The sequence below is a fragment of the Zingiber officinale genome, chromosome 3B, assembly GCF_018446385.1.
Source record: "Zingiber officinale cultivar Zhangliang chromosome 3B, Zo_v1.1, whole genome shotgun sequence".
NCBI lineage: Eukaryota > Viridiplantae > Streptophyta > Magnoliopsida > Zingiberales > Zingiberaceae > Zingiber > Zingiber officinale.
This window is the reverse complement of record NC_055991.1, coordinates 108941233-108953577: the sequence shown is the minus strand read 5'-3', so window position 1 is coordinate 108953577 and position 12345 is coordinate 108941233.

The window sequence follows — 12345 nt, the reverse complement described above, 5'->3', positions numbered from 1 at the left end:
TAGAATTTTTAAATAATTAAAAATAATTTATTTATTTTTTAATTCCAGATTTTTGAAATTTAAATGTTCCTAATTTTTCTGAATAACAATCATATTTTTATCTTATAGACTCTGATTTATATTTATTTTAAATTTATTTTCATGGAATACCCTATTTTTAATGGGATCAAAGGAGGAGAATTAAAGATTAAGTATAAGAGGAGGGTATACTTTTTAAAACATGTACTTGCAATTTTATAACTGTTATTTGTTTGTGGTTCACCCTAACTTAACTTGGGGTTGCTCACATTAAAAAGGAGAAGATTGTAAGTACCTCGTGGTAGTTTTAATGTGATCAACCAAGTCAATTTAGGTCCTGTTATATTTTGATGTCTTGTGTCTAAGTGTGCATGAACTTAAGAGCACAGAAGACCGAGTGAAAGACGCAGTTAGCGAGGAGGATGACATGGGAGAGAGCCAACGAGCTCGGTGCATCCGAGTGACGAGGCTCTGGGGAAGAGTACGCTGGCGGAGGAGAAGGAAACGCGCGATAATTCTGAGGGACGAGAAGCCGGAACGGAAGAACTCTCGAGAAGGTTGGAAAATGAGTTCGGATGAGCTCTATCAAGTGGCCGAGATTACCTAAGCAAGCGAAGTTGGAGCAAAAGACCTGAACAAAAAGTCAATTAGATGTTGACTGTGGTCTGCCTGGAGCAATTCTAGGCGTCTGGATCTAGTCCGGGCGCCCGGACCAGATGGGGTGCCGAGGAAGCCCCCAGAGGTGCCCTCGAATGCTGATCGGATTTAAGTGGGTCCGAGCGCCTGGAGTGGGTCCAAGTGCCCGAATCAGAAAGTTTATTGCAAAGTCAGTTGTCGCGATTCTTTGCGACGGAGATTAAATTTTATTCCCCTCCAGGCTCATGGAACCCTTCCAGGCGCCCTGATCAGGGCTATAAATACAGTCACAATCCTAGAAGCTAGATACAACACTTGTAAACGACTCCATTTGAATTTAGTTTTGTAATTGTGAGCTTTGACTGCTGTAAAAGGCTACTCCGTCCAAAAGAGAATTTTAGTGGGCTTTAATTTTCTTGGATTAGTAATTCGCTGATTGCAAACCAAGTAACTATTTCGGTGTCTCTTCTTTTTTGTTAGGTTTTTAATTCTTTATACAAATGTTTATTTTAATCAAGCTATAAGTTTTGAGGAAGGTGTTTTATTTGAATTTATTGGGTAGATTATTTACTCCCTTCTAGCTGGTTATAAGTAATCTACATAATCCTCTTTTTTGTTGTAATTGTTGTTTTTAGTCAAAATGCTCTCTTAGTTTTGATATCTACGGTAAGTCTTAGTTGTGTTGATGAAAACATAAGGGTGTACAAGCAGTCTCTATACGATGAGGGACCTAAAGAAAGACAGAAAGAAGACAGTGTTAATGGGAATAAGAGGATGAGAGGAGAAACTTCATCCTTTAATCCATTATTACTCCACCACACCTTAGTTCAAGATTTAAAATATCTCGTCCTCTCGGATGGGTTTAGTGGCTAGCGCATGAGGTATTTCCACAATGAGATCTGGGATTCGAATCTCGGCAACGCCGAGGTAAATACCTCTCTTATGTGCTAGTCACTATTCCAAAGGCTAATAGCCGTCCGTGATTTACCTCCTCCGTGTTGACCTTGGGACGGGTTGACGGGGGCGCTGGGGGCGAACGTATTCACCTTTTGCCACAAAGATTTAAAATATCTCGTTAACTCGACATTTTTTTCTAGTGCGATGAGAAACATAGGATGTTAGACTGCTCCATCTCATATAAGTACTTTCGGATTTATTTTAATGGTCGGTAAAAAATTTATATGGGATCAAATTGATCATCCCAAAAATTAGTTGATCTGAAAGACGGGATATCTCATGCTAGCTAAAAATAAATAAATAAATAAATAAAATAAAAGATTTAAAATATCTCTGCTAGATTTTCAATCTCCAGCCACAATGGTATATGACTTTGACACCATACCATGCCAACATTCGCTGAGCTTCAACACGTTTTGAAGTGTGTTTTAAGATCACATCCAATAAGTTATACTAGAAGCTACGTTGTAGTGTTTCTTCAGTGTACAAATATAGAAAATAGGGCAATTTACCAAAGGGCGCACGTGAAAATTTAAATTTACCAAAAGACATACACTACTTTTGTATTTACCAAAGAGCGCACTTTTTTAAAAGCATTTCTTATTTTACCCTCCTGATAATTTGACTTTTTCTACTGTTTTTCTTTTCTTCATTATATTTCTCTCACTTCCCTCTCTCCTCTATCGACAGAATATAGGAATAACATTAGTCAATTTTTAATCACATTTTAATACATTTAAAGAAGCAAAATAAATAATGGACACCATATTTGGACTCCTTGCAATTTTAGAAATCCACAGGAACTGAAATGGGTGCAATCAGAGCTTTCTAGGTCGATCAGTGGGTTGATGGACCTAGAGAGCTCCGATTGCACTCATTTCAGTTTCTATGGATTTCTAAAATTACAAGGAGTTCAAATATGGTGTACATTATTTATTTTAGATTTTTATAAATGTTAACAAGCAAAATCAAAGAATCGGCATAAAAGCCCACGTTGGGCCTGATATCATTCCATATCAGGCCCACGTTGGGCCTGATTTGAGTCCATATCAGGCCCAATGTGGGCTTTTTTGTCGATTCTTTGATTTTTACTTGTTAACATATATAAAAAACCAAAATAAATAATGGACACCATATTTGAACTCCTTGCAATTTTAGAAATCCATAGAAACTGAAATGGGTGCAATCGGAGCTCTCTAGGTCCATTAGTGGGTTTTGACCGAAACCCACTGATCGATCTAGAAAGCTCCGATTGCACCCATTTCAGTTTCTATGAATTTATAAAATTACAAGGAGTTAAAATATGGTGTCCATTATTATTTTTGGCACTCCTAGTGGTAGACCAGAGGTTTTGAAAAACCCTAAATCTCTCTTTCTTTCTTTTTTTTTTCCTTTTTTTTATTTAGGCCTGATATGAAGAGATATCATGCCCACGTTGGGCCTAATATCTCCCCATATCATGCCCAATGTGGGCCTGATATGAGAGATATCATGCCTAATAACAACAAAAAATAAAAAAATAAAAAGAAATAAAGAGAGATTTAGTATTTTCAAAACCTCTGGTCCAACACTAGGAGTGCCAAAAATAATAATGGACATCATATTTTAACTCCTTGTAATTTTAGAAATTCATAGAAACTAAAATGACTGCAATCGGAACTTTCTAGGTCGATCAGTGGGTTTCGGTCAAAACCCACTGATGGACCTAAAGAGCTCCGATTGCACCCATTTCAGTTTCTATGGATTTCTAAAATTGCAAGGAGTTCAAATATGATGTCCATTATTTATTTTGGCTTTTTATAGATGTTAACAAGTAAAATCAAAGAATCAGCAAAAAAACCCACATTGGGCTTGATATGGACTCAAATAAGGCTCAACGTGGGCCTGATATGGAATGATATCAGGCCCAACGTGGGCTTTTATGCCGATTCTTTGATTTTGCTTGTTAACATCTATAAAAAGCCAAAATAAATAATGGACACCATATTTGAACTCCTTGCAATTTTAGAAATCCATAGAAACTGAAATGGGTGCAATCGGAGCTCTCTAGGTCCATCAGTGGGTTTTGACCGAAACCCACTGATCGACCTAGAAAGCTCCGATTGTACCCATTTCAGTTTCTATGAATTTCTAAAATTACAAGGAGTTAAAATATGATGTCCATTATTATTTTTGGCACTCCTAGTGGTGGACCAGAGGTTTTGAAAACCCTAAATCTCTCTTTATTTTTTTTTATTTTTTGTTGTTACTAGGCCTGATATCTCCCATATCAGGCCCACATTGGGCCTGATATGAAGAGATATCAAGCCCAACGTGGGTATGATATCTCTTCATATCAGGCCTAAACAAAAAAAAAGAAAAAAAAAAGAAAGAGAGATTTAGTGTTTTTCAAAACCTCTGGTCCACCACTAGGAGTGCCAAAAATAATAATGGACACCATATTTTCACTCCTTGTAATTTTAGAAATTCATAGAAACTGAAATAGATGCAATCGGAGCTTTCTAGATCGATAAGTGGATTTCAGTCAAAACCCACTGATGGACCTAGAGAGCTCCAATTGCACCTATTTAAATTTCTATGGATTTCTAAAATTGTAAGGAGTTTAAATATGATGTCCATTATTTATTTTAGTTTTTTATAGATGTTAACAAGCAAAATCAAAGAATCGACAAAAAGGCCCACATTGGGCCTGATATAGACTCAAATAAGGCCCAACGTGGGCTTGATATGGAATGATATCAGGCCCACGTTGGGCTTGATATGATTCCATATCAGGCCCAACGTCGGCTTTTATGCCGATTCTTTGATTTTTCTTGTTAACATCTATAAAAAGCTAAAATAAATAATGTACACCATATTTGAACTCCTTGTAATTTTAGAAATCCATAGAAACTGAAATGAGTGCAATCGGAGCTCTTTAGGTCCATCAGTGGGTTTTGACCGAAACCCACTGATCGACCTAGATGCTCTGATTGCACCCATTTCAGTTCCTGTGGATTTCTAAAATTGCAAGGAGTCCAAATATGATGTCCATTATTTATTTTGGCTTCTTCAAATGTATTAAAATGTGATTAAAAATTTGACTAATGTTATTCCTATATTCTGCGACACAGAGGAGAGAGAGAAGTGAGAGAAATATAATGAAGAAAAGAAAAACAGTAGAAAAAGTCAAATTATCAGGAGGGTAAAATAGGAAATACTTTTAAAAAAGTGTGTTCTTTGGTAAATACCAAAGTAGTGTATGCCTTTTAGTAAATTTAGATTTTCAAGTGCGCCCTTTGGTAAATTGCCGAAAATAAGAAAATATAGTAAGTTCAAAGAGAAGATACAACATACATGAGAGAGCATCGCTATTCAGGGGGCAAGAGAAAGCTCAAATTCGCATGAGCTTCAAAAAAAAAATTGATCTGCATGAGATTATACTCGAAACCTGGAAAGAAATGATACAGTAAATGATATCGCTGCTCTCAAAGCGGTTGGAAATTTATGAATGAAAAAAAAGAAGATAGAATTGTGAATGTGACTTTACTCTTATATTGAAAATTTCATGATATATTAGTTAGTTTATATTGGTTTACATATATGTATAATATGAATAAATATATGAGGAAAGACTCTCTCTTGTATGAATGTGTAGGAAATGCAAATCAGTTTTTTCTTCAAATGGCGGCATAACCAAAAGGATATTGGACTTCTGCACTGGTCGGTGGGAAATTTTCGTGAGATCGGACCAACTATCCCAAAGATAATTAATCAGGTTAACTGGAATTAATATGTGTAGAAAGTATAAATCTATGACTCAGATACTAAATCAACTTGACTCGGTACAAATACGACCCAATCATCCATCCCTTCACTGGATTTGGCAAAAGCACGGCACAGGTAAGAACAGGCCAGTATAAAATCAATGAACTTTTTATCGTGGCTAGCAGATCGTGATTTTGGCATGGAATATGTTACAGTGATGAATAATAATATCATTCTTATATAAAAGATATTTCAGAAACAAATCTGTAAGAATAGAATACCCCATGGCGCGACAAAGAGGCTAATACCAGAACACATAGGCTCCTGGTACAACCTGAAATGAAGTAGATGATGGAATTGTGGCACCTAAAGAGAGAGACAAAAAAAAAAAAAAAAAAACAATATCAGCTTCATTGTCGTGTAATGCGATCAGAGTGCACACAAATAATTAAGGTCAAACAAGGGATGGAATCAAACTTCATCAGCACCTTCTCCCTTAATCCAAGCTGCAATAACTGCCAAAATATTCCAAAGTAGGCAGGCAGTTAAATCCTGCAACTGCAAGATAAAAATGTTGATGAATTCCAGATTTTTGCAAGACATTTGCAACAAGTAATAAGTATTCAACAGAGTTGCACGAGATCATCTCATCAAAATGATTTCAGTTCTTTCAGGGAGCACATTACTAAATATCTACATACTAGACATTATTTAAAATTTAATACGAGTTGTATCGAGCGGATCCAAAAGATAATGTGGCAGTCAAGGTCAAGGCGACGTGGCAATCAAGGTCAAAGCGATGTGACGATCAAAGTCAAATTAAAGTCAAGGGAAGAGAGCATTCTTCACTTGGCTTGATTGTTTGCCTAGTGCTAAGGCTTTTAGGTTTAGCCTGACCAAATTGCAAACTGGGCAGGAGAAGACCGATCGGCCCTTGCGTCAGTCGAACATAAGGGTTTAGTGCTTTACCCTGGAACTGAAAGGATAGCATACCCGACCAGATCTAAAGACGATCAGCCTTATTGGCCGGCTAGAATGTCTAACCCACCTAGCAATTGATCAGTCGTGAGTCTGGTAAAAATAATGGTTGGTCTATCTAATTCTCACAAATCTCTCCATGCATACCCAGCCAAATAAAGGTCGGTCAAGCTTAAGACATTTAGCCTCATAAATCTCTCTATGCATTCTCAATCAAATAAAGGGCCGGCCAAACCTAGGACACTCAATTTCATATTGATTCCCAAATGAATTTAGAACATGCACAATTCATCATACGACTTCTTGAACAGATTTGCAGCATGCCCAATGCATCATATTATTAGTCAAATGGATTGCTAATACTGTGCAGAACATAACTAAGCAATTTAATGCAAGGACATGAGTAAAGACGGTCGACCTTAGGGGCTGACTGAGATATACTCAACAGATAATAGGAGAAGAGACTATACAGAACATAACTGAGCAACTTAATGCAAGGATAGACATAAAGATGGCTGGCCTTATGGGCCAGCCGAGATATATTCAGCCGATAACATGAGCAGAGAATCCCAACAACCTGTCAGAATAACAACCACATGTCAAAGAATATTCTTCTGGAACATTTTTCAAGGATAATTATGTTTCCCATCAGCAGACCACTTATGACAACATATTCTTTCAACAGTCTCAGCAATGACATAAACTATAAATGAAAAAATAGGTATACATGTGGGTAAATGAAAAATTTCTCGGACAATTATTGCACATTGCCTAGATTGTACACTTTCGTTTACTTAACAACCTCTGACACACTTGGTCACCTCATGATTGCGGAGGTTATGAGAGGTGGTATATAAAAAGGGTCCTCTCAGTTGACAAGGTACGTTCTCTGAATATCTGAAACTTACTCTTACACGCACGTTCTTTGCGGTTTTCATTCAATTGTCCGGAACTATACTGACTTTGCCAATGACTCCTCCATGATTTCTGGGTGTTGACGCTTTGTCAGCTCATTTTTGTGTGCGCGGGATCGAAAGGAAGCTTCTTTGTGGAGTAGAAAGTCTTCTCTTAGTCAACCGCCTATCCGCCGTGCCTAGTGCGTCATCTCTGAAGTTTTCGAACAGGATCAAATTTGACGTCATGTCCACCGAATGGGACTCAAGCCGAACAAGTACAGAAGGTCTTCACGCAGCCATTTGTGGATTTTAAAGCGATGACCACTTAGCTTAGTGAAATAGGAGATAAAAGCCGGGTAGCGTTTATAATTTCCAAGATTTGGAAGAGGAGGAAAGGAGGTCTGCCATTTGGTAGACCAAGTGACAGGTTCATGCATCTCAATAAAGAAGAAGTGAGATTTCCATTCCTTATTCAAGGAGGGCATATCCTCGAAGAAAATCAATTTTAGACAGGATTGAAAAAGAAAGACCCTGGGCTCCAAATTTTTAGGTAGGAAAATAGAAAAAAAAGATTACGTGGGGTAGAAGTAATGCCGAATAGGCAGAATAACATGAACATGTCATACACAACGCGAATTGTGTTAAGAGAAAATTGTTGTAAAGGAACATTAAAATACTGGGTGGACAGGAAAATGTAAACATATTGCTAACTGGTCCTTAAAGAAAGTGATATGGTTAGCAAGAGGATGATGAGGATGAGTGTTCAGGGAAGGGATGATGATGCAATAACTCTTGGGAATTTCATATCGAGAGCAAATATAAGCCCTATCAGACTTATCAAAATCTGAGACAGTAAAGGTATACCAGGGGGCGAAGGTTTCTTGAGCTATGAGAGAATGCAAACAAAGAACGAACAACTGACTAGGTCACTTAGGGCACAAAAGAGAAGAAGTTTGCAGAAGAAAAGTCATCGGAGAAGAAAATTGGGGAAAACGAAAAACAAAGTGTTGAGATTTTGTGTCGTTTAGGGTTTTTAACAAGGTATCACTTAATTACCGCCATTTGATCAAAATATTGGGCATGCAGCAGATTGTTGATTTGCACGAGGAGAGAGGCCATTGGTTCGTACGAAGAAGCATGAGTTAGAAGCCGTTTCAAAAAATGAGTGGTGCCACGTGGCATCTGCCTATACATAGACATTATGATGGAGGTGACAGCCAAATCATTCCGTTGTCAAAGTGCCTCTCCGCACGCCCTCCATATTCCCTTCTGAACAACACGCCTCTGACAAGCAATTTTTGAAAAAAATTTTTACTAAGGGGGTGTTTGGTTGATGAGTTTGGGAATGACGGAATGGAATGATAGTAAAAGATAGTGTTTGGATTGTGGGTTTAGGAATGATATTTTGGGAATGATTACTAGATTTATGGGAATCAACCAAACCCATATAACTTGATGGCTTTCATTTCCATTCCTATTCCTATTCCACCCTACTATCAAACCCATACCCATAGTCATTTCCATCATTTAACTAAACACTCCCTAAGTGTCCAAGGCACAAGGGAGAACATGAATTTTCGAATGGCCTTAGTAAAAGGGGCGAACAGACAAAAAATCGAACTTGGGTCTAGTAAGTCGGCTACACCTCCTTCGACTAGAGTTGAAGGGGAGACTAATGATACGGGTTGTATCGACTTGACCCAGAGATGATATGGCGATTAAGGTCAAAGTCAAGGGAAGAGAGCATTCCCCACTTTGCTTGATTGTTCGCCCAACGCTAAGGCTTTCAGGTTCGGCCCAACTGAATTACAAACCGGACAGGAGAAGGCAAATGGACCCTTGTGTTGGTTGAACATTGAAGGTTTAGTGCTTTACTCTGGAACTGAAAGGATAGCATGACCGACTGGGTCTAAAGACGACCGCCTTATTGCCTGGCCAAAACGTCTGACCCACCTCGCAATCGATCAGCCGCGGGTCTAGTCAAAATAATGGTTGGTCTCCCCAATTCTCACAAATCTCTCCATGCATGCCCAGCCAAATAAAAGCCAACCAAGCTTAAGACACTTAGCCTTATAAATCTCTCTATGTATGCCCGGCCAAATAAAGCGTTGGCCAGACCTAAGGCACTCAGTTTCATATTGATTTCCAAATGGATTTCTAATATGTACAATTTATCATACGACTTCTTGAATATATTTAAGTACGCCCAATGCATTATATTATTTGTCAAACGGATTACTAATACTGTGCAGAACATAATTGAGCAGCTTAATGTAAGGATAGACATAAAGACAGCTGGGCTTAGGGGTCGATCGGGATATATTCAACAAATAACAGGAGCAGAGACTATGCAGAACATAACTGAGCAACTTAATACAAGGATAGACATAAAGACAACCAACCTTATGGGTCGGACGGGATATACTTAGACGATGATATGAGCAGAGAATCCCAACAACTTGTCAAAATAACAACCACATATCAGAAAATATTTTTCTGGAACCTTGTTCAGGGATAATTATGTTCCCCATTAGCAGACCACTTATGACAACATATTCCTTCAACAGCCTCAATAATTACCTAAGCTATAAATGAAAAAAGAGGTATACATGTGGGTAAATGAAAGATTTCTCGGATAATTATTGCACATTGCCTAGGTTGTACACTTTTCTTTACCTAACAACTTTTGACACACTTGGCCGCCTCATGATTGCGAAGGTTATGAGAAATGATATATAAAGCAGGTCCTCTCCATTGGCAAAGTATGTTTTCTAAATATCTGAAGCTTACTCTCGCGCGCACGTTCTTTACTGTTCTTCATTCACCCGTCCGGAACTATACTGACTTGAGCGTCGGAGGGCCTTCGCCAGTGACTCCCTTAGTTTCTGGAGGTTGACGCTTTGTCGGTTCATCTCCGTGTGTACAGGATCAAAAGGAAGCTTCTCTGTGGAGCAGAAAGCCTTCTCTCAGTCAACTACCGATCTACCGTGTCCAGCGCGTCATCTCTGTACTTTTCAGATATGATCATTTACCTACCTTAATTTCATATTTACAACAATAGTAGCATACATTACCCATGTCGAGCCATGGACAAACAACAAATAATTGGCACATCGCAAGCTTAAGTTTACAAAAAGAACCTGGTAACTAATAGGTTGCAGCTTAATCAAACATTTCAAAGGTAAAAAAAAACCCATGAGAAATAAGCAGGCATAGCATAGTGCAAAAAATTACCTCAAGAAAGTTCTAACTATCCTCTATAGCACACCCATAACACCACAAGCATGTAATAATCAGGTATATTGTATCAAGAATTGGGTAATTGATGATAGACATTTGCTAATATGTGAAGTCTTTGTGAATCATTCCTATATTTAAGCTTGGTTTGCGATACAGAACTATGACCAGGTATCAAAACTCATACAAATAAAGCAAGAAAAAAGGAATATGTGATGAAGCTAAATCTCTAGATTATTGCTCCATAATCATAGTTTTGCAGTACAAATTTTTTCGTTGTTGAGTCTCCTTTAAGTATGGACATTGACTTGTCAAGTCTCATCAAACTAATTTTGAAGTTTGAGTGTTTTCTTTGATTTCTCTATTTTCTTTTTGTGGTACGTCTATCCTGTTGTGTTACTTCCTTACATTCATGCATTAAATTTCATTTTCAGTAGAAAAATATTCAGTCTTAATTTACAATAATAGCTGTTAACCAACAACATCTACAAGGTCCTCGCTATAAGATTTTTAAAAGCAGATTTCTAGAAAATTTAACCAGGTTCTCTTCACTTTAATTTCAAAGAAATTAACAAACAAAAAAAAAAAAAGGCAAAAGCCACGTAGAAAGAAAAAGACTCCTACATAACTATCAAGCAAGTACATTTACAGAATTGGAGTCGAATCAAAGTGAAGAGAAGGAGAAGGAGAAGAAACGGAGAGTGATGGAGATCTCGCAAGCTTGGCAAGGAGAGGGGTTTGGAATTGGAACTGTCGAATCAAATTAAATGAATGCATTTTAGAAACGCGCGTAACTGCCAACTCTCTTTATTTTTCTTTACTTTTTTTGTTCCAAAAAATGGGTTTAATCCAAGAAAAAGCCGACCACACTGGTAAAAAAAAAGCTAAATTGTGATTTATAGAAATATCATAATAATTTTTAGTGTAATGGTAAATGAGTTAAATTTGGATGATTTGTATATATATATATATATATACTCAGTTAATTTCATCCATCATTATAAACTGGTTGAATTATTTGTGGCTCAGCTAGATTTGACATGATTTGGACTATGTTCGATCCGATCTAGATGTTAAAATAGATTATGTTAGGCTCGGTACTAGAAGTTTCTCTGCCAGAGATTTAAGCTGGACACGGTCCTGACCAATTTGAGTTGTATTCGACGGGATCCTAAATTAAATCCACATTAAATAACCAAATCATTACTTAATTTTCTCTCTCTTAATTTAATTTCTATTCAAAGTGACAAAAGATGACTATTTAAAGTGGCAAAAGACTTACTACGAATTTAATTTTTGTTCAATTGTGAAAAAAGGTGAAATGCTGGCTCCCAACGCCCCCGCTATACCTGACTCAAGGCCATCACGAGAAAAATAAATCAATTAATTTTTGTTCAAGCAATTATATGAAAAGGAGTCTTGGCGGACTGCGTGCAATAAATTCTTTTCATGACCCCATATTTGTGCATGTTTTTTTTTTCAAGCAATTATCTCAAACTAGATGTCTAGATCATATTTCTACAAAATATGAATGATTTGAAAATGATCCAGAAATAAAATCACCCTAGTTAAATGGTCCTCGTTGGGAAAAAAACACGAGAAGAACAAACCCGCCCACTGATTAAAAAGGCGTACAAGATCGAAGTCAACTCGGACGCTCACGAGAAGAGACAACGCAAACATGGAGACCACGACAAAGCACCTGACACTGTCCAACTTTTAATTCGAGTGTGATGATGGCCGCGTGAACCTGCTGCCATGCACAGAACTGTTGCCTACCTGCGCTTGCGCACGCAGCCCCAGCCAGGGATTTTACACACCAATGAAATATTAACCTGGGCTAATGCTTGAAGTGCGTGTGGGATTGCGACAATCC